Source organism: Panthera onca, chromosome D4 (assembly GCF_046562875.1).
Source record: "Panthera onca isolate mPanOnc1 chromosome D4, mPanOnc1 haplotype 2, whole genome shotgun sequence".
In the NCBI taxonomy this organism is placed as follows: domain Eukaryota; kingdom Metazoa; phylum Chordata; class Mammalia; order Carnivora; family Felidae; genus Panthera; species Panthera onca.
Genome location: NC_138351.1, coordinates 31,704,272 through 31,728,495, shown reverse-complemented (window position 1 = coordinate 31,728,495; position 24,224 = coordinate 31,704,272). Strand labels below are relative to the sequence as shown.

Here is a 24,224-nt window from a genome sequence, read left to right as displayed (position 1 = left end):
CTGTAGGATTCAGAACACCTTCTGGTTTAGGGCTAATTTTGTTCCAGTACCAATTTTGTTCCTGTAGCCTTCAGGTTATTCTACATATCCTCCATTAATTAAGAAACCTTTCCACTCTGGCTGGTGGGATAAAAAACTTCTTTTTTCTGTATTTTCCACTCTACACCTTCCCAGCAGTTCTTTCCCTAACCTTGAATGCACTTCTTACATGCAAGCACAAGTCCATACTCAGCCAAAGATTCACAGAGACCTTTCTGCAGATCTCATGGTTCTCACTTAGTACAGCTCTTTCCTCTCCAGTGTTTTGTCTGGCAAGTTCTAGTTGCCTTAGCATTCTAAACTCCTAACATTGTCTCCTCAACTTATTGAGACTGTCAGGCTTTTTTTTGGAGGCGCGGTAGGCGGGGCGGGGGTGGGGAGGTTCCTTTGTTATGCTGTGCCATAGAAATTTTCCAAACTCTGGCCAAAATAGGGTTCACCCACGTTGTTTCCTTTTTCCTAAGAGTTCCCTGTCATTGTCTGATTTTGCACTGCCTATTGTCCAATTTTGTATGGTTCTCTACTTTGTTTGACATGAGGAGGTAAAGTGAAATCCCTATGTGGTCCCTTTTATAAAACCCAAAGCACCTGGGCCCTTTTTAGAAGTTAATATTATTTTGTCCTGAGATTCAGGGATCTAAGGAGATTCATTCTTTTGTCATCTCCTCAAAAATGAGCACCTCAGATGAATCCCATCAGTGTGCAGCTCTTAAGCTATAGCTTCCTTTACATTCAGAAGTATTGAAGCACATGCAGCTGATCTAAATCCTAAATTATTTTCCATTTATAGAGTACAGTATTAGAAAAACATATGTGATCTTCAAGTTGGAGGAAGGAGAAAATCCATGGTTATTAGAGGAAGAATCTCTAAATAGGAGCCAGACAGGTGAGTTATTGAGTACTAGCAGAAGGTATCCAGGGAAAATTAAATCCAAAGTGATCAGTTACAGATGGGGATTTTTAGAGGTTTTTATCTTTGGAAATTAACAAAGAATGGATCCAGCATACTATGGAAGGTGAAAGTGTAACATAACCAATGCAATGTAAACATATTGATTCTTTCATCTTTAGAAGCTAGAAGCCCAATTATGTCATTTACAACTGACAAATCAAGTTATAGATTTGTATTTAATAGTAAAATGATAAAAACTGAGAAACATTTTAAAAGGCACTAAAATAGGGATTAAAGGATGGTTAGAAAGAAAAAAAAACATTAATTTTATCATTGGTTCTATAATATGGAATTATTAGATACTATGGAAATAGAAGATTCATAAAATACAAAAGTTTATAATTATAAAGGTACTTAGTAGAGCAGAACACAATATTTTGTAATTATAGAAGAAAAATCAATGGAACAATGAGAACAGAACTATTACTAAAAATATTTTTTTCTTTTACTTTTTTACAGTATAATTCAGCATAAAGTACAACAAATTTATCTGCCACATCAACTAATATAAAGTTACCTATTAAGTGCTATCAGATTGTAAAAAAGAAAGATATCCAAAAATAATGCAGACTGAAATATAAAATAATACATTAGTAAGCCAATAAATGTACAAATAATTCAGGGTTTATTTACCTAGCTGCCACATGTTGAATTCAAACAAAACAATATTAAATCAGAAAACCAGCACTCAAATGATGTTTTTAAAAGACGAGTTTCAAGGGATAGTAAAAGTTTTAAATATCTGTGTATCAAATAAGTTATCAGGATCCATAAAAAAATTGTAAGAGATATAAGGATAAAGGGAAACAAATTAGGTATAGTAGACCTTAATATACTCCCAGATTTTATACCAAATGTAGTAGAGAGCAATTGAAGTTCTGGAACAAAGGCTGGCAATACAGTACAATACAATACAAACAATACAATACAAAGGTTGACAATACAGTGCAATAACTACAGGCCTTGAGCCGAATTCAACCTGATACCTGTTTTTATAAATTAAGATTTTGGAACTCAGCCATTTCAGTTCTTTTATGTATTGTCAGCTACTGCCTTTATACTACAAAGGCATAGTTGTCTAATGACAGGGATCACATGGCCTACAAAGTCTGAAATATTTATTGTCTGGCCTTTTACAGAAAAACTTTTTGCTAATCCATACTCTAGAACAATGGTGCTCAACAGAAGGTGATTTTGCCCACCACAGGACATTTAGCAATCTCTGGAGATATTTTTGGTTGTCACAACTGAGAGATGATACTACTACTATTTCATGTAGAAACTAGGGATGCTGCTAAATATCTTATAAAGCACAGGACAACCACAACTACCTCCATCATACATGCACACAACCAAGAATCATCTGGTCCAAAATGTTAATAGTGACAAATTTGAGAAACTCTGCTCTAAAATATATACATAGAATATTTAAAAAGTGAACCTAGATGCGTCTTTTAAACTGTGTGCTCTAAAAATAATTAACCAATGTTGACAGTACATTCAGAAAATATAAAAGTATATTAGAACCAAAAAAAACTTTCAATAAACTCCACAAAATACAAATATCACAGTTCAGTAAAATTAGAAATTGAAAATAATGTAAACAAAACTAAAATCTGATCATTTAAAAATCTTTAAATGAAATGAAATGAAATGAAAAATCTATTCAGATATGTAAGCACAACTGTGGAGTAGGAGGCTCCAAGCTCTTGTTTCTCCCATAGAACTACTGGGGGGGGGGGGGGGGAACCTGTCTGAACCAACTTTGTCATAGCTGTGGAAAAAGTCAAAGGTTTATAGCAATCAGGCAAACATCTGATCAAGAAAAAACATCTCCAAACTAATAGGAAAGTTTTGTGACACTTGTACTCATTCCTTCCCCTTGCAGTCATGACAGTGATTTTGGTGTTGAAGCAGCAGCAGTTCAGTTTCCAGTTCCCTTCCTTGAGCTGGGAACAAAGCAGACCTTTCTTGAAAGTTGTGTGTACCTGTTTTAAACTGGGAGATACAAGGCACATGTCTGTTACATATAACTTGGAAGCTGGGCAGATACATGGTGGGTGCTGCTCTTAATACCTATAAGATTCACAGATGTCTGGGGCGAGAGATTACAAGTGAAAATATATAATAGGCCATTTGAGGTCTGGAGAAGCTGAGGTGAGACTGTTTAAGAAATTAGAACATTGGGAAGCAGCCATGTATACAAAGGAATTTAGAAAGCCACATGCATGCCCAGAAAGACCTAAGAAGACTTGAAGCTTTCACCTTGGGTTGATTCCTAGGCTCAGGACAAACTTAGCTAAGTGCTAAAGGACTACTCTAACATAAGGTCAATTTGCAAAGCCCAAGGGGAGTTCTTGGTATTCAAGGAAATCTTTGTTAAAACATTAGCTAAACATGAGCTAAAGGAATAGAGACTTCAGTTACCACACAGAGCAAAAAGCAGTTTTTGCAAAAATAGATGAAAAGTCTCAAAAAATGGAGTACGACAGTCTTTGACAATCAAAAAACTAAACACCAAACCCTAAAGAATGGGGAGAATCTGAATTCCAGAGTTACCATGTTATAATAGTCAAACAAATAATTTTCAACAACAACAACAAAAAAATCACACATAATATGGTGATCCCAGGAGAAGAGCGAGAAATAGAAAGATTATTTTAAGAAATAATGGCTGAAATTTCCTCAAATTTGCTGAAAGATACATATCTACAACAAGGTGAACAAACTCCAAGTTGGATAAACTCAAAGAAACTCAACTTGGGACACAGTATAATCAAATTACCAAAAGACAAAGACAAAAAGAATCTTCAGAGCAGCAAGAAAGAAACAATTCATTACTGCTTCATTGATAGTCTCAGCCTATCAATAATGACAGCAGCTAGGAATCCCTTGGGCCCATGCTGCTTGTGACACTTCCCAGCTGGAGCCAATGTTGTAGTGGGACCAGCCCTGGCAACTCTTATATGATTATAAGCTGCACCTCAGAAACAACTGTCAGGGAGCTTTGAAAAAACAAGGCTTTCTGAAAGGGGAACTCAATGGGTGGAGGAGGCTTGACTCCTTATTTAGTTGTTTAGCCAGTAGTTCTGTCATACTGGCGGCAGTATGTTTATTCAAGATGGGAAATGGATGTCTTCAACAATCAAAGCTTAATATCAGCCTTTTACACTATAATCAAAAAAGCTAATGTCAGGCACTTACACTACAATTACTTATAAGGGATCTTCAAGGAAATTATCAGGTAATTTCTAATAAGAAACCTTGGAAACCAGAAGACAATAGGATTGTATATTTAGGGTGCTAAAAGAAAAAAAATGTCCAGCCTGAAATTCCAAATCCAGCAAGACATTTACTGAAAAACAAGGCAGAAATTAAGACCCAGATAAACAAAAGCTGAGGGCAGTCATTACTACTACACATGCCCTTTTAGAAATACTAAAGGAAGTCCTTCAGGTTGAAATGAAAGAATGCCAGACAGTAATTGGAAGCCACATGAAGAAATAAAGATCTTTAGTTAAAGTAAACATGTGGGCAAGTACATACACCAATGTTATTGTAATTTTGGTTTTTAACTTTTTTCTACTGATTTCAAGAGACATATACATAAAAAATAATTATAAGTCTATGTTATTATACACATAATGTATAAAGATGTAATTTCTGATATCAGTAACATAAAGAAGAGGAATGGAGCTATTTGGGAGTAGAATTTTTGTATGCGATTGAAGTTAAGTTGGCATCAATTAAAATTAGATTGCTCCAACTTCAACATATTATATATAACATCTATGGTAACCACAATAAAAATATCTATAAAATATACACAAAATGAAATGAAAATGGGTTCAAAGTGTATCACTACAAAAATCAAGTAAACACAAATGAAGGACATAATGGAAGATATGAGGAGCAAAAAAGCTGTAAGACTACAGAAGGAAATAACAAAATATCACAGGTAAGCCCTTGTTTATCAGTAATTACTTTCAGTGTAAATAGATTAAACTCTCAAGTGGGTAGTGGTTAGCAGAATGAATTTTAAAATGATCCAGGAATATGCTGCTTACAAATGACATACTTTGGATCTATTTAAACAAAAGTGAAGGGATAGAAAAAGATGTCCTATACCAATAGTAACCAAAAGACAGCTTGGATGCCTATACTATTATCAGATAAAATAGACTTTACATCAGAAACTGTCACAAGAGATAAATAAAGGTGATATTTTATTGATTAAAGAATTTATTCACTGAAATAAATAACAATCACTAATATACATGCACTGAACACCAGACCTCCAAAATTTATGAAAAAATTGACAGAATTGAAAGAGGAAATAGATAATTCTACAATTACAGTTGGAGACGTCAATACACATAATCAGTAATGAATAGAACAACCAGTCAAAAGATTAATAAGGAAAAGATTATTTGAACAACCTGCAAACTAATTAAACTTAACAGATGTATAAAGAACACACCACCAAATAACAGCAGAGTATATATTTTTCTCAAGTGCATGTGGGTCATTGTCCAGGGCAGATTATGTGTTAGAACACAAAACAAATCTTAATAAATTTTAAAAGAATGGGGGGGCGCCTGGGTAGCTCAGTAGGTTAAGTGGCCGACTTCATCTCAGGTCATGATTTCGTGGTCCGTGAGTTCGAGCCCCGCGTCAGGCTCTGTACTGACAGCTCAGAGCCTGGAGCCTGTTTCCGATTCTGTGTCTCCCTCTCTCTGACCCTCCCCCATTCATGCTCTGTCTCTGTCTCAAAAATAAATAAACGTTAAAAAAAAATTTAAAACAATAAAAGACTGAAATTATAAAAAAAAAAACAACTCTTCTCATCACAAACCTAGAAAAAAGAAAACAAAGAAAACTTTAAAATTCACCAATAAATGGAAATTAGACAACACAACACTCTTTAAAAACAAAAAACAAAACAAAAACAAAAAAAAACCAGAAGACAAGAAACGTCCCAGTCAGTATATCAACAGCATCAGGGTAAGCAAGAAAAGGACTTCACAAAGAGACTGACATTTACACTTTTTGACAAAACTGAAATACACTGAATTACAGAGCAAATTCACTAAAACAATAAAGAAAATCTGTCCTTGTGAAGGTTATATTTTTACCCCCCCAAAATTGTTTCAATTTTGATAATTACACCACACACTGGTTAAGAAAATAAAGCATGGTATTTAGCAACAGGACAATCCTAACTACCTTGAGAGACACTGTGCTCACACTCACTGGCAACCACTGAAGTCAGCAGGGCCAGGCGCATAGATGGCCACCTATTTTCTCTGCATAAGCCACTGCTCTCTCCTTACTGAAGCCCTGGATGGTGAGATCATAGACCACCTCCTCTACTTTTTTCAGATCATACTTGAAGCCATCACAGCAATTCCTCAGGGAGTCGTTTTTCAGGTTGGGAAGGCAGAAGCTAGAATTCAGTTCATTGATGAAAGTGTAGATGTGGAGGATCTGGGAGTAGCCTCCAACAGTCACACTGTTGACAGAGAGCCTTGAAAATTCACTGGCAAGAATTAGAACTCCTGAAAGATGATCTTCTACATCCAGATGAAATCCTTTCTCCCAATATGGCTCAATGCCAAGAACTTCAGTAACCACTTCTGGAGTCACTAGTGTTTCTGATTCCAAATACACAACAAATGTTACCAAGAAGACCAAAAGCTGCAGCACAAACCCCCAGTGCTCATGAAATCCGTAATACTGTTCAGCAGAGAACTTGGTCTCTGAAGACATTACATGTGTTTTTACTGTACCAAAGTGTTCTCAAGCTTTCAAACACCTCTTTGGAATATCCTGAAAACCAGGACCCTGCTGGACCCCCTGCAGTAGAGTTAAAATCACTCAAGCTGTTTGTTATAAACTTTGTACAACTTTTCAGATTTCCTCTTAGATGTCCTGCTTGGCAGCCAAAAAGCCCTGCAGCTCCACGAAGATCTCACTCACAGACATGCTGCCAGCTGCACAACAATCAGCCAGTGCACACAAGTATGACCACCAAAATGTATTTCAGAGACCACCAGCACATCAGGCACAATACCCAAGGCCACCACCATGTCCACCAGTTCCTATGCTTAAACGACACTCTTAACGAAATAGTGGGTCAAAGAAGAAATCACAGGGAAATTAACAAATACAAAGCAGTGCTGAGTTAAATTTATAGTTGTAGGCTTCTCAGGAAAGTGGAGGAGTAGGAGGATCATAAGCTCACCTCATCCTATGGATACAACTAGATAACACCCACATCAGTGTAAATAACCAGAGAATAATCCAAAGACTGGCAGAACTGACTCTCCACAGCCAAATGTAGAAAAGAGGCCACATCAAGGAGGATAGCAAGAGCAGAGATATGGTTGGGAGCTAAATGGACTTGCAGGACTGTCTGAGGGAGGGACAACATGGGCTCAGAAAGGGGAGAGAACAAGACCCTCATTCTCAGCACTCCAGGCATGGGGAATCTGCACACAGAAGATGAATCTCCTAGAATTTGGCTTTGAAAACCAGAAAGGATGAATTTCATGAGTTCCCATAATCAATGGGGCTCAATACCCAGAACTTTAAAAATCAGCAGGCTTGGCTCTGAGAGAGCCAGAAGAGCGAAAAGAAACTCATTCGTCACCCTTAAAAAGAAAGTGCAAATAACAGCCCACAGAGATACAACATAGAAGCAGCAGTTTGAAAAATCGCTAAGGTATATGAAAGGGAGCAGATTTCAGAGCATGTGCTGGAGGGGCAAAGATCATTGGGAGACTTTTCCAAGAACAAAAGAGCTGGCAGGCACCATTTCCCTCTTCCACCCCCCAGTCTAGGCACACAGACACCTGAAAGAACTAGTTCAGCACCAATATTCACCACCTAAATTTCTAACAACATGCCCCACCCCCTCTAATATGCCTTGGCTGGAAGCTATCCAAAACGGTGCCACAAGCCTGGCAGTGTGCAAACAGCCCCAACAGGGACCAGCACTAATCCAAAGTTAACTCTTGCCTTGGGAGGTTGGAAACATAATCACACGCATCAGTTCAACTATGCCCCAGGAGTGGCCTGGGGGAAGATATCAGATCTAACTACAGGCCCCACCCACCAATGAAGGCCTCTCAGGGGACCATGCAGGAAAAGCTCTCTGCAGTTTGGTGGTACTATATCTCTGGCAAACACCTGGTTTGACTTAACTCAAGACAAAAGCAGCCCCAGACTGACCCACTGATGACACAGGACCCAAACCTTGCTGATAACAGGTGAAGAACCATTGCAGATGACTGTACTGAAGGCAAAAGCAACTCAACCACAATAGCAGGGTGTGTATAACACACAAAGCACACACCCCTGAAGCACCATGTTCTGATAAACAGGTGACAATGCACTGCAGGGCACAACAGGATCTCTTCTTCATAAGGCCACTACTTTCAAGAGCGGAAGACATAGCTGACTTTCCTAATACATACAAACAGACACAGAATTAGACAAAAGAGGATACAGACGAATATGTCCCAAAATGAGAGAACAGAACAAAATCAAAGCAAGAGACTCAAGCGAAATGGAGATAATTAATACGCCTGATAGAGAATACAAAAAAAAGAAAAAATGGTCATAAAGATAGTCACTGAACTTAAGAATGGAGGACCTGGTGAGAATCTTAACAAAAAGATACAAAACATAAAAAAGAATGAATCAGAAATAAAGAACTCAGCAACAAATTAAAAATATACCACACAGGGGCGCCTGGGTGGTGCAGTCGGTTAAGCGTCCGACTTCAGCCAGGTCACGATCTCGCGGTCCGTGAGTTCGAGCCCCGCGTCAGGCTCTAGGCTGATGGCTCGGAGCCTGTTTCCGATTCTGTGTCTCCCTCTCTCTCTGCCCCTCCCCCGTTCATGCTCTGTCTCTCTCTGTCCCAAAAATAAATAAAAAACGTTGAAAAAAAAATTAAAAAAAAAATATATATATACCACACATAATACATAATAGATTGAAAGAAGCAGATCAGTGATCTGGAGGACAGGGTAATGGAAAGAAAGAAACTGAACAGGTGAGAAAAAAATAATGAATCAAAATAGACTTACAGAATTCAGCAACACTATCAAATGTAAAAACATTCCCATTATAGGAGTCCCAGAAGGAGAAGGCATAAAATTTATTTGAAGAATTAATACCTGAAAACATCTTGAATCTGGGTAGGAAACAGAAATCCAGATCCAAGAGGCACATACAGCCTCAAACAAAATCAACACAAAAGTCCGCAATAAGACACATAGTACTTAAAATGGCAAAAAAAAAAAAAAAAAAAAAAAACAGTGATAAAGAGAGAATTTAAAAAGCAGCAACAGAAAAGAAAACAGTTACATACAAGGCAAACTCCACAGGGCTATCAACTGAGTTTTCAGCAAAAATTTTTCAGGCCAGAAGGGAATGGCAAGATATATTCAAAATGCTGAAAGGAAAAAACCTGTAGCCAAGAACACTCTATCCAACAAGGCTACAATTCAGACATACCAGAAAGATAAAGACCAAATAGTAACACAAATCAAAAACCAATAACAGATATGCACTAAACAAAGAGAAAAGAATCCAAGTATATCACTAAATAAAGCCAGCAAACCATGAGAGAAGAGAGCAAGAAAAGAAACAGAGAAGAACTACAAAATCAACCATAAAACAAGTAAAACAAACAAAAAAAAAAACAAGTAAAACAAGTAAAAACAAAAAAAAGTAAAAAATAGCAATAAGTACATGTTTACCACTAATTACTTTGAATGTAAATGGGCAAAAGTTTCCACTCAAAGGATATAGGGTGACAGAATGGATAAAAGAGCAAGTGCCATCCTTACACTGCCTACAAGAGACACATTTCAAACCTAAAGACACATGCAGATTGAAAATAAAAGGATGGAGAAGTATTTATCATACAAATGGATGTGAAAATGGGTAGCAATACTTGTATTGAACAAAATAACAAAAATTGTAACAAAGAAAGACACTATATAATCATAGAGGGAACACTCCAACAAAAAGATATAACATTTGTAAATATTTATGCACCCCAAATGGAAGACCCAAATACATAAAGCAGCTAATAAGAAACCTAAAAGAAGTAATTGACAGTAATACAATAAAAGTAGAGGAGTTTAACACCAATTTACATTGATGGATAGTTCAATCAAATAGAAAATAAACAAGGAAACAGTGTTGTTGAATCACACAGATCTAACATATATTCAGAACATTCCACCTTAAAACATCAGAATATACATTCTTTTCAAGGGCACATGAAACATTCTCCAGAATAGATTGCATATTAGTCCACAAACAAGTCTCCACATTAGAAAATATCAAATTATACCATGCATCTTTTTGACAACAATGCTATAAAACTAGAAATCAACTGCAAGAAAAAACCTGGAAAGAATACAAATACAGGGAGATTAAATAACATGTTACTAAACAATGAATGGGTCAACAAAGAAATCAAGGGAAAATAAAAAATAACTTGAGACAAATGGAAATGAAAACACAACAGTCCACAATCTTTCGAATGCAAGAGAAGCGGTACTAAGAGGGAACTTTCTAGCAATACAGGAGTATAAGTAAGAAAAATCTCAAATAAACCACCTAACCTTACACCCAAAGGAGGTAGAAAAAGAACAAATGAAACCCAAAACCAATAGAAGAAAGGAAATAATAAAGATTAGAACAGAAATATGAAAAAGAAATGAAAAAAAATAGAATTCTGTTCTATTCTATTCTCCTATTTCTAATGAAATCAGGAGCTGTTTCTTTGAAAAGATCAACAAAACTGAAAAACCTCTAGCCAGATATATCCAAAAGAAAGAGAGGGAGAACTCAAATAAACAAAATCAAAAATAAAAGAGGAGAAATATCAATTGCCACCACAGAAATACAAAGGATTAAAAGAACATTTTATGAAAAATTATATGCCAACAAATTGAACAACCTAGAAGAAATGCATAAATTCCTAGAAACGTATAACATTCCAAAGCTGAAGAAGGAAGAAATAGAAAATATGAACAGACCAATTATCACAATGAGATTTAATCAGTAATCAAAAAACTCACAACAAACAAAAGTCCAGGACCAGATGATTTCACAGCTGAATTCTACCAGACATTTAAAGCAAACTTCTCAAACTATTTCAAAAAATAGGAGTGGAAGGAAAGCATTCATTCTATGAAGCCAGAATTACCCTTGATACCACAATGAGATAAAGATACTATACACACACAAAAAGAGAGAATTACAGGCCAATATCTCTGATGAACATAGATACAAAAATCGACAACAAAATACTAGCAAACCAAGTCCAACAATACATTTAAAAAATTCATTCACCCCAATCAAGTGGGATTTTTCCCAGGATGCAAGTATGGTTCAATATTTGCAAACCAATCAAAGTGATAACACTATGAAGAGGATAGAGACACAGTGTGCAGAGACTCTACTCTGGAAGAGGGAAATGGGTCTGCGTGGTGCCTGGTCTTTTAGGACTTCAAATTTTGAATCCCAGCTGCACGCCAAAGAAAAAACGCAGGAGAGTTGAGGCACAGAGTGAGCTGACTGCAGTCACTATTCTGTGAGGGCTGCCTGAATAGTGTGTGGGGTGTGAGATCCCCTGTCCACGGACAAAAGATTGGGGTGGCACCATTTTTCCCCAACACCACCATGATGGGACTTCAGAGAGCAACACAGCAGGCCGCAGTGAAGGTAGGACCCGCTTACAAAAAACTCGCCCCCTGTGCCTGCAACTGCTTATTCACTAGGGCAAGAATGACTCTGAGCAAACACAGTGGGCCTCTCCTCCAGAAGACCACCACAGCCAGCACCCACCATGCACGAAGGGCACTTAAAATCAATTGCTTCAAAATGACACCTGCAGTACTGGTGGAAATAGGACCAGGCTTACTTTCCCACCCTCCACCCCCTTATTCTTTTTTTAATTTTTTCTTCTTTTTTTCTCTTGGAATCAAGCTCATAGTCTTGTTTTTGTTTTGTTTTGTTTTGTTTTGTTTTGATTTTCTTTTCTCTTTTTTGGGGACAGATCAAGCTTCTTTCTTCTTTTGTTTTTCCTTCTTTTTCCTTTTCTTCTTCTTCTTCTTCTTCTTCTTCTTCTTCTTCTTTCTTTTTCTTTGAAATCAGCCTTATAGTTTTTGGGTTCTCTGGGTTTTTTCTTCCCTTTGCTTTCCTCTTTTTTGGGGGGATCAGGGTTTGTTTTAGTGTTCCTTTTTTCCAGGCTTATTTTAACAGACAAATCAAAGCAAACCTAGTTAAATGTCCAAATCCCACTGTAAACAAGGCTGAGCTGTGCAGAGGACTGACCAGTGGAAAGAGCAGCCAAAACACATTTTGGCAGAGAAACAGTGTGTGTGGCAGAATGCACACAGCATACACCATAAACACTTCCTGAAGTGCCAGGCCCTGTACAGCGGATGGTCCCTTTTTCATATAGCCTAGCTCTCAGGTGCAGAAAACATTACAAGCTTTCAAAACACACACAACAAAAACCCTAGAAACCTAGCCAAAATGACAAAATGAAGGAATTCTCCCCCAAATGAAAGGTAAAGAAGAAATCACATCCAGGGTGTGGATGCCCAAATCCACAAAACAGATATAAGGAATTTATCTGAACAAGAATTTAGAACAGTCATAAGACTACTAGCTGGTCTTAAAGAAATGTAGAAGACACCAGAGAAACCCTTGCTGGAGTGATCAAAGACCTAAACTAGTCACACTGAAATAAATAATGCTATAACTGAGATGCAAAACTGACTGGATACAGTCACAATGAGGACTGAAGAAGCAGAGAAGAAAACAGGTAATACAGAAGATAAAATTATGGAAAATAATCAAGCGGAAAAGAAGTTGGAAAAGAAATTATTAGATCATGAGGGGAGACTTAGAGAACATAGTGATTCCATAAAATGAAACAGTATCCATATCATAGGAGGCCCAGAAGAGGAAGAGCAGGAAAAAGGAGCAGAAAGTTTATTTAAAAAATTATATTTGATAACTTCCTTAATCTGGGGAAGGAAACAGGAATTCAAGTCAAAAAGGCATAGAGAACTCCTCTCAAAATCAACAAAAACAAGTCAACACCATAACATACCATAGTGAAACTTGCAAAATACAAAGATAAAGAGAGAATTTGGAAAGCAGTTAGCGACTAAAGATACTTAACCTAAAAGGGTAGACACATAAGGTTAGCAGCATACCTGTCTACTGACTTGGCAGGCCAGAAGGGAATGGCAAGAAATATTCAATGTGCTGGCTGGGGAAAGTATGCAGCCAAGAATTCTTATCCAGCAAGACTGTCATTCAGAATAGAAGGAGAGATAAAGAGTTTCCCAGACAAAAACTAAAGGAATTTATGACCACTAAACCAGCCCTGCAAGAAATTTTAAGGGGAATCTCTGAGTACAGGAAAAAAAAAAGAAGAAGACCAAAGCAGCAAAGACTACAAAGGACCAGAGAACATCACCAGAAATACCAACTCTAAAGGTGACACAATGGGACTAAATTCATATCTTTCAATAATCACTCTGAATTTAAAATGACTAAATGCTTCAATCAAAAGAAATAGGGTATCAGAATGGATAATAAAAAACAAAACCCACCTAAATGTGACTCATTTTAGACCTAAAGACAGCTACAGATTGAAAGTAAGGGGATGGGAAACCATCTATCATGCTAAAGAACATCGAAAGAAAGCTGGAGAACCCATACTTATACCAGACAAACTAGATTTTAAAACAAAGACTGTAACAAGAATGTCATTATATCATAATTAAGGGGTCTATCCATTAAGAAAAGCTAACAATTATAAATATTTATGCCCTTAACTTGATAACACACAAATATATAAATCAATTACTCACAAATGTAAAGAAACTCATAGATAATATTACTATAAAGCTAGGGGACTTTAATACCACACTTACAGTAATAAACAGATCATGTAAGCAGAAAACCAATAAGGAAACAATGGCTTTGAATGACACACTGGACCAGATAGACTTAACAGGTATATTCAGAACATTTCACCCTAAAGCAGCAGAATTCACATTTTCCCTAAGTGCACATGGAATATTCTCCAAAACAGATCACATACTGGGTGACAAATCAGCCCTCAACAGGTACAAAGGATCAAGATCATAGCATGCATATTTTCAGATCACAAAGATATGAAATTTGAAATCAACCACAAGAAAAAAATTGGAAAGTCCTCCAATACATGGAGGTTAAAGAACATCTTAGTAAAGAATGAATGGGTTAACCAGGAAATTAAAGAAAAAATTTTTTAAAAATACATGAATGCCAATGAAAATGAAAACACGATGGTCAAACCCTTTGGGATGCAGCAAAGGCAGTCCTAACAGGAAAGTACATTGCTATTCAGGGCTACCTCAAGGAGCAATAAAGGTCCCAAATGCACAACCTAACATCACACCTAAAGGAGCTAGAAAAGATGCAGCAAATAAAGCCTAAAGTCTGCAGAAGAGGGGAAATAATAAAAATTAAACCAGAAATAAACAATATAGAAAGAAAAAAATAGAATAGATAATGAAATTAAATGCTAGTTATTTGAAAGAATAAATAAAATTGATAACGCCTCTAGCCAGACTTATCAAAAAGAAACAAGAGAGGACCCAAATAGATGAAATCACAAATTAAAGAGGAGAGATCACAACCAGCACTGCAGAAATACAATTATAAGACAATATTATGAAAACTTACATGCTGACAAACTGGGAAATCTGGAAGAAATGCATAAATTCCTAAAAACTCACACACTACCAAAAATGAAACAGGAAGAAGTAAAAAATTTGAACAGACCCATAACAAGCAAAGCAATTGAATCAGTTATCAAAAATCTCCTGGGCCAAATGGCTTCCCATGGAAAATTCTACCAGACATTTAAAGAAGAGTTAATACCTATTCTTTGCTAACTGATCCAAAAAATAAAAATGGCAGGAAAGCTTCCAAACTCATTCTATGAAGCCAGCATTACCTTGATTCCAAAACTAGATAAACACCTCACTAAAAAGGAGAATTATGGGCCAATATCTCTGATGAAACTGGATGCAAAAATTCTCAGCAAGAGACTAGAAAATCGAATTCAACAGTACATTAAAAGAATTATTCACCCTGATCAAGTGGGATTCATTCCTGGGCTTAAGGACTGGTTCAGTATTTGCAAATCAATCAACATGATACACCACATTAATAAAGGAAATGACAGGAACCATAGAACCCTCTTAATAGATACAGAAAAAGCATTTGACAAAATACAGCATCCTTTCTTGATAAAATCCCTCAAGGAAGTAGGGATAGAAGGAACATACCTCAACATCAAAAAACCATATACAAAAGACGCAAGGCTAACATCATCCTCAATGGGGAAAAACTAAGAGCTTTCTCACTAAGGTCAGGAACACAATAGGGATGTCCACTCTCACCATTGCTATTCAACACAGTACTGGAAGTCCTATCCTCAGCTATCAGACAACAAAGAAAAAAGCAAAGGCATCCAAATAGGTAAGGAAGAAGTCAAACTTTCACTCTTCACAGATGACATAATACTCTACATGGAAACCCCAAACAACTCTACCAAAAAACAGCTAGAATGGATACATGAATTCAGCAAAGTCACAGGATATAAAATCAATGTACAGAAATTGGTTGCATTTCTGAAGCAGTAGAAAGAGAAATCAAGGAATCAATTCCACTTACAATTGCTTCAAAATCCAGATACCTAAGAATAAACCTAACCAAAGAGGTAAAGGGTCTATAGCCTGAAAATAATAGAAAGCTTATGATAGAAACTGAAAATGACACAAAGAAATGGAAAAACATTCCATGCTTATGGATTGGAACAACAAATATTGTTAAAATGTCTATACTACCCAAAGAAATCAACACACTCAGTGCAATCCCTATCAAAATACCACTAGTATTCTTCACAGAGGTAGAAAAACAATTTTAAAATTTGTATGGAACCAAAAAAGACCCCGAATAGCCAATGTTGAAAAAGGAAATCACAGCTGGAGCCATCATAATTCCAGACTTCAAGCCTTATTAAAGCTGTAATCATCAAGGCAGTACAGTGTTGGCACAAAAATAGACACTCAGATCAATGGAACAAAATAGAAAACCCAGAAATGGACCCAAAAGATGGCCAACTAATCTTCAACAAAGCAGGAAAGAATATCCAATGGAAAAACACAGTCTGTTCAACAAGTGGTGTTGGGATTACTGGACAGAAACATGCAGAAGAATGAAACTTGACCACTTTCTTACACCATACGCAAATATAAATTCAAAATGAATGAAAGACCTAAATGTAAAATAAGAAATCATCAAAATCCTACAGGACAAATCAGGCAGCAAACTCTTTGACCTTGGCTAAATCAACTTCTGACGAGACATATCTCCATAGGCAAGGGAAACAAAATAAAAAATGAACTATTGGGACCTCATCAAGATAAAAACCTGCACAACAAAGGAAACAATCAAAAAAACTAAAAGGCAGGCAACAGAATTGGAGAAGATATTTGCAAATGACATATCAGATAAAGTGTGAGCATCCAAAATCTATAAAGAACTTGTCAAACTCAACACCCTAAAAACCAAATAATCCAGTGAAGAAATGGGCAGAAGACATGAACAGACACTTTTTGAAGACATCCAGATGGCTAACAGACACATGAAAAGATGTTCAACATCACTCATCGCCAGGAAAATACAATCAAAACCACAATGAGATACCACCTCACACCTGTCAGAATGGCTAAAATTAAGAACTCAGGAAACAACAGTGTTGGTGAAGATGCTGAAGAAGGGGATCTCTTTTGCACTGTTGGTGGGAATGCAAACTGGTCAACCATTCTGAAGAACAGTATGGAGATTTCTCAAAAAATTAAAAATAGAACTACCCTACAACCCAGAAATTGCATTACTAGTTATTTATCCAAAAGATGCAAAAAGACTGATTCAAAGGGACATGTGTACCCTGGTGTTTACAGCAGCATTATCAATAATTGCCAAATTGTGGAAAGCGCCCAAATGTCCATCAACTGATGAGTGGATAAAGAAGATGTGGTATATATATATATACACACACACACACACACAGTGGAATATTACTCAGTGATCAAAAAGAATGAAATCTTGGTGTTTGCAACAATGGATGGAACTAGAGTATATTATGCTAAATGAAAAAAGTCTGTTAGAGAAAGACAAATATATGATTTCAGTCATATGAGGAATGAAAAAACAAAACAGATGAACATAGGGGAAGGGAAGGAAAAAAAGAGATAAAAACAGAGAGGATGGTAAACCATAAGAGACTCTTAAATACAGAGTACAAACTGAGGGTTTCTGGAGGAGAGGTGGGTGGGGAAAGGGCTAAATGGGTGATAGGCATTTAGGAGGGTGCTTGGGATGAGCATGGAGTGTTATGTGTAAGTAATGAATCACTGGGTTATACTCCTGAAACCAATACTACATAATATGTTAATTAACCTGAATTTAAATAAATATTTTTTTAAAACATTGCATTTAAAAAAAAAGAAGAGGGGACTCCTGTGTGGTTCAGTTGGTTAAGTGTCCACCTCTCGATTTTGTTTCGTCATGATCTCATGGTTTGTGAGATCAAGCCCCATGTCAGGCTCTGTTCTGACAGCACAGAGCTTCCTTGAGAGTCTCTCTTCCTCTCTCTCTCTCTTTCTCTGCCCCTCCCCCAATTGCACTCTCTCTCAAAATAAATAATAAACACTTTTAAAAAATAAAAAATAAAAATAAAAAAGAAGAGGATAAAAACCATACAATCATTTCTATAGATGCAGAAAGGTATTTGGCAAAATACAACATCCATTCATGATAAAAACCCTTAATGGAGTAGGTTTAGAGGGAACATAGCTCAACATAATAAAGGCCATGTATGAAAAACCCACAGCTAATATCATCTTCATTGGGAAAAAACAAATAGCTTTTCCCCTAAGGTCAGGAACAAGACAAGGATATCAACTCTCACCACTTTAATTCAACATTGTACTGAAAGTGCTGAGACACAACAGTCAGACATGAAAAATAAATAAAAGACATCCAAATTGGTGATGAGGAAGTAAAACTTTCACTATTTGCAGATGACATGATACTGTATATAGAAAGCCTTAAGGACTTCACAAAAAAAAAAAAAAAAAAAAAAACAAAAAACAAAAATGACTAAAACTGATAAATGAATTCAGTAAGGTTGCAGGACACAAAATCAATGTACAGAAATCTGTTGAATTTCTATACATTAATAACAAAGTAGCAGAAAGTGAAATTAATAAAATATTTCCCATTTACAATTGCACCAAAAAGAATACTTGGGAATAAACTTAAGCGAGAAGTTGAAAGACCTATTGGATTCAATTTGCTATTTTATTGAGAGTTTTTGCATCATGTTCATCAGGGATATTGGCCTGTAATTCTCTTTTTTATTGGGGTCTTTGGTTTTGGAATCAAGGTAATGCTGGCTTTCTGGAATGAGTTTGGAAGTTTTCCTTCCATTTATATTTTTGGAACAATTTGAGAAGTAGAGGTATTAATTCTTCTTAAAATGTTTGGTAGAAGTCTTGTGGGAAGTCATCTGGACCTGGACTTTTGTTTGGTGGCAGATTTTTGATTACTGATTAAATTTTACTGGTATGGATCTGTTAAAAATTTCTATTCCGTCCTGTTTCAGTTTTGGTAGGAATGTTTCTAGGAAATTATGTTTCTATGTTTCTAGGAATTTATCCATTTCTTCCAGATTGCCCAATTTTTTGGCATATAATTTTTCTAGTGTTCTCTTATAATTGTTTGTATTTCTGTGGTGTTGGTTGTGATCTCTCCTCTTTCATTCATGATTTTATCTATTGGGTCCTTTCTTTTTTCTTTTTGATAAATCTGGCTAGGGATTTACCTATTTTATTAATTCTTTCAAAGAACTAGCTCTTAGTTTCATTGCTGTGTTCTAATGTTTTTGTTCTTGTTGTTTCTATATCATTTATTTCTGCTCTAATCTTTATTATTTCCCTTCTTCTGCTGGCTTTAGGCTTAACTTGTTCTTTTTCCAGCTCTTTTAAGTGTAAGGTTAGATTTTGTATTTGAGATTTTTTTTGCTTTTGATGTAAGCCTGTATTGCTATAAACTTCTCTCTTATGACTACTTTTGCTGCATGGCACAGATTTCGGACCATTGGGTTTTGACTTTCATTTCACCTGTCAGAATGGCTAAAATTAACAATAAAAGAAACAATAGATGTTGGTGAGGATGCAAAGAAAGAGGAACCCTCTTACACTGTTGGTAGGAATGCAAACTGGTCAACCACTATGGAAAACAATATGGAGATTCCTTAAAAAGTTAAAAATAGAGCTACCCTATGACCCAGAAATTGCACTACTAGGTATTTATCAAAAACATACAAAAATACTGATTCATAAGGACAGGTGTACCCTGATGTTTATAGCAGCATTATCAACAATAGCCAAATTATGGAAAGAGCCCAAATGTCCATCAACTGATGAGTGAATAAAGATGTGGTATATGTACACAATGGAATTACTCACCCATAAAAACAAGTGAAATCTTGACATTTGTAACAATGTGGATGGAGATAGAGTGTATTATGCTAAGTGAAAAAAGTCAGAGAAAGACAAATACCACATGATTTCACTCATATGTGGAATTTAAGAAATAAATGAGCAAAAGGGGAAAAAAAGAGAGAGATAGAGAGGCAAACAATAAAACAGACTGAACTATACAGAACAAACTGGTGGTTACCAGAGAGGAGGTTGAGGGGATGGGTTAAATAGGTGATGAGAATTAAGGAGTGAACTTGTCGCAAGCACCATATATTGTATAGAAGTGTTGAATCACTGTATTACACACCTGAGACTAATATTACACTGTATATTAACTAATTGGAATTTATTTATTTAAAAAAAAATTTTTTTTTAACTTTTATTTATTTTTGAGACAGAGAGAGACAGCATGAATGGGGGAGGGGCAGAGAGAGGGAGGACACAGAATCGGAAGCAGGCTCCAGGCTCTGAACCGTCAGCCCAGAGCCCGATGCGGGGCTCGAACTCACGGACCGTGAGATCGTGACCTGAGCTGAAGTCGGACGCTTAACCGACTGAGCCACCCAGGCGCCCCTCTAATTGGAATTTAAATAAAAATTTTTTAAATCCTACATTGTCCAGTATTAGTACAACCCCTCCATCTGTCTGTTGGTTGTTATTTGCATGGTATATCTTTTCCATTTTTTTGCTTTCAACCTGTGTGTCTTTGAATCTAATGTGTGTCCTTTGTAAATTGTTATAGTTGGATCTTACATTATTACCTATTTTGCCAATCTCTGCTTTTTAGTTGGGTTGTTTGGACAATTCATATTTAGTGCAGTTGTTAATAGGGTCAGAGTTACAGTTGCCATTTTGCTATGTCTTTAACTGTCTTGTTCCTATTTTCCTCCTTTACTAACTTCTTTTGTATTAAATAAATCTTTTAGTATATCATCTTAATTCCTCTAATAATTTTTTTACTATATTTTTAGTAGTGCGTGCTCTAGAAATTCCAAAATGCATCTTAACTCATTACAGTTTATATCAAATTGATGTTAACTTGATTCCCATGAAATATAAAATATTTTCTCCAACATAACTCTATTCTTTTCCCCTCTTGTGCTATTATTTTCATATATATTACATCTGTATATTTTACAAAACCAACATTACAATGTTATAATTATTTATTTACACAGTTATATATTTTAAAGAATTTAACAGAAGAAATGTGAAAATATATTTAGATTATTTTATTTTTAACATGGATATTGATTTCTTCTACACTTTTCATTTCTTCCAATTTGAGCTACCATCTGGTATCATTCTCTTCTACGTTCCAAAGAATTTTCTTTAGTATTTTTCATAAATCAGTTCTGATATCAAGGAGTTCTCTCAATCTTTTTAAATTTTGGAATGTCCTTATTTTACCTTTATAACTGGTAGATAGTTTCACTGGATAAAAAATTCCTTATTAGCAGTTTTTTTTTTTCAGTATTTTGAATATATCATTCCACTGCCTTCTAGGGTCATTTTTCTCTGATGGGAACTTAGACATTTTCTATATTGATGCACCCTTGCACATATCAAGTTGTTTTTCTCTTGCTTCTTTTAAGATTTTTTTCTTTGTGTGTGTGGCTTTCAACACTTTGGCTATGATGTGTCTAGGTATAAATCTCTTTGAATATGTCCTAATTATGGTTCATTAAACTTCTTGGATGCATAATTTAATATTTTTTAAACAAATTTAGGTAGTTTGAGGTCACTATTTCTTCAAAGAATCACAGTTACTATTGTACCCACAACTTGAGGAAGCATATTAGATGAAATTTTAGACATTTATTGGGAAAGTCTAAGAACTAGGAAATTGGAATGAGTACATGTCTTTGAATTCAAACCATTTGGCACAATGAGTACGTCTTGATCCCATAAGCAGTTGTTTCTCCGTGTGTGAGCTGTTTCTGCATTGCTGGAATTCAACTATAAGATGAATTTCTAAATTATTACCCTGAACTTTTAAAAAGCCACCACAAGGGGGCGCATGGGTGGCTCTGTCTGTTAAGCGCCCAACTTTGCTAAGGTCATGATCTCACAAGGTTCCTGGGTTGGAGCCCCACATCCAGCTCTGTGCTGTCAGCTCAGAGACTGGAGCCTGCTTCAGATTCTGTGTCTCCCTCTCTCTGCCCCTCACCCGCTCACATTCTGTCTGTCTCTCTCTCTCTCTCTCAAAAATAAACATTTAAAAAAAATGTTTTTTAAAGTTACCACAAAATAGTATACACTATGTGATTCCTTTTGCATGAAACTCTAGAGAAGACAAAACAAATCTATAGTGACAGAAATCCGGAAAGAGATTTCCAAGATGGAGTTGACTCAACAGTTTAAAAAGTGATCCAATAGGGGCGCCTGGGTGGCGCAGTCGGTTAAGCGTCCGACTTCAGCCAGGTCACCATCTCGCGGTCCGTGAGTTCGAGCCCCGCGTCAGGCTCTGGGCTGATGGCTCGGAGCCTGGAGCCTGTTTCCGATTCTGTGTCTCCCTCTCTCTCTGCCCCTCCCCCGTTCATGCTCTGTCTCTCTCTGTCCCAAAAATAAAAAAATAAAAAACGTTGGGAAAAAAAAATTAAAAAAAAAAAAAAAAGAAAAAAAAAAAAGTGATCCAATATATTTGGGCTCTCAATAGATGGAATTTATGTCATGTACTCATTCAGATAAGATTTGAATACAAGAATATCTTCAAGAGAGACATTACAGTTCTGTAATGTCATTTATAAAATTATCACTACCCATACGGGGATGGATGTCAGGTAATTACACCTTCTCCCCCAATCCCTGGTAGAGTGGACTTAGAGTAAGGTCAAGATCAAGGTGACGATCTTTGACAAAGCAGAAAAGAATATCCAATGGAATAAAGACAGTCTCTTCAGCAAGTGGTGGTGGGAAAACAGGACAGTGACATGCAGAAGAATGAACCTGGACCTCTTTCTTACATCATACACAAAAATAAACTCAAAACAGATGAAAGACCTAAATGTGACAGGAAACCATTAAAATCCTCAAGGAGAAAGCAGCAAAAACCTCTTTGACCATGGCCGCAGAAACTTCTTCTCCAGAGGCAAGGGAAACAAAAGCAAAAGTGAACTATTGGGACCTCATCAAAATAAAAATCTTCTGCACAGCGAAGGAAACAATCAGCAAAACTAAAAGGCAACTGAAGGAATGGGAGAAGATATTTGCAAATGACTATCAGACAAAGGGTTAGTATCCAAAATCTATAAAGAACTTAGCAAACTCAACACCCAAAAAACAAATAATTCAGTGAAGAAACGGGCAAAAAACATGAATAGACACTCCTCCAAGGAAGACATCCAGATGGCCAACTGACACATGAAAAAATGCTCAACATCACTCATCATCAGGGAAATACAAATCAAAACCACAATGAGATACCACCTCACACCTGTCAGAATGGCTAACATTAAAAACTCAGGCAACATCAGATGCTGGCGAGGATGCAGAGAAAGAGGATCTCTTTTGCACTGCTGGTGGGAATGCAAACTGGTGCAGCCACCCTGAGGAACAGTATGGAGGTTTCTCAAAAAATTAAAAATAGAACTACCCTATGACCCAGCAATTGTACTCTTAGGTATTTATCCAAGGGATACAGGGATGCTGTTTCAAAGGGGTACATGCACCCCCATGTTTATAGCAGCACTGTCAACAGTAGCCAAAGAATGGAAAGAGTCCAAATGTCCATTGATGGATGAATGGATAAAGAAGAGGTGGTATATATATACAATGGAGTATTACTCGGCAATCAAAAAGAATGAAATGTTGCCATTTGCAACTACATGGATAGAACTATTATGCTAAGCATAATTAGTCAGTTAGAGAAAGACAACTATCATATGACTTCACTCATATGAGGACTTTAAGACACAGAGCAGATGAACACAAGGGAAGGGAAGGAAAGATAATATAAAAACAGGGAGGGGAACAAAACATAAGAGTCTCTTAAATATGGAGAACAAACATAGGGTTACTGGAGGGGTGGTGGGAGGTGCTAAATGGATAAATGAGTAAGGGGCATTAAGGAAATTACTCTTGAAATCATTGTTGCACTATATGCTAACTAACTTGGATGTAAATTTAAAAAATAAAATAAAATAAAAAATTTAAGAAAACATTTAAATCAGTAAAAAAAAAAAGATCAAGGTAAGGAAAGATCAAGTGAATTATTCCTTCACTTAGGTGGATTATCTGGTATCCAGGAAGCCCAAAGTTATTATCAGAAAAGAAGGATATGGTCAAACGTCTATTAGTAGTTGGTCGAAACAGCTATTCTCTGCTCTGTACACTTTGCCTTTGGTGTACAACTAGGATCAAAAGCAAGTTAGGGGCACCTGGGGGGCTCAGTCAGTTGTGCATCCGACTTTGGCTCAGATCATGATCTCACGGTCTGTGGGTTCGAGCCCCACATCTGGCTCTGTGCTGATAGCTCAGAGCCTGGGTCTTGCTTCGGATTCTGGATTCTATGTCTCCCTCCCTGTCTCTCTCTCTCTGTCCCTCCCTTGCTTCTGCGCGCTCTCTCTCTCTCTGTCTCTCTC

General features: G+C 36.5%; 1 pseudogene; it reads right to left on the bottom strand.

The window, feature by feature from the left end:
- Positions 1-6,449: 6,449 nt before the first annotated feature.
- Positions 6,450-7,048, bottom strand: LOC132663399 (translin-like; annotated as a pseudogene).
- Between the last annotated feature and the right edge of the window lie 17,176 nt (positions 7,049-24,224).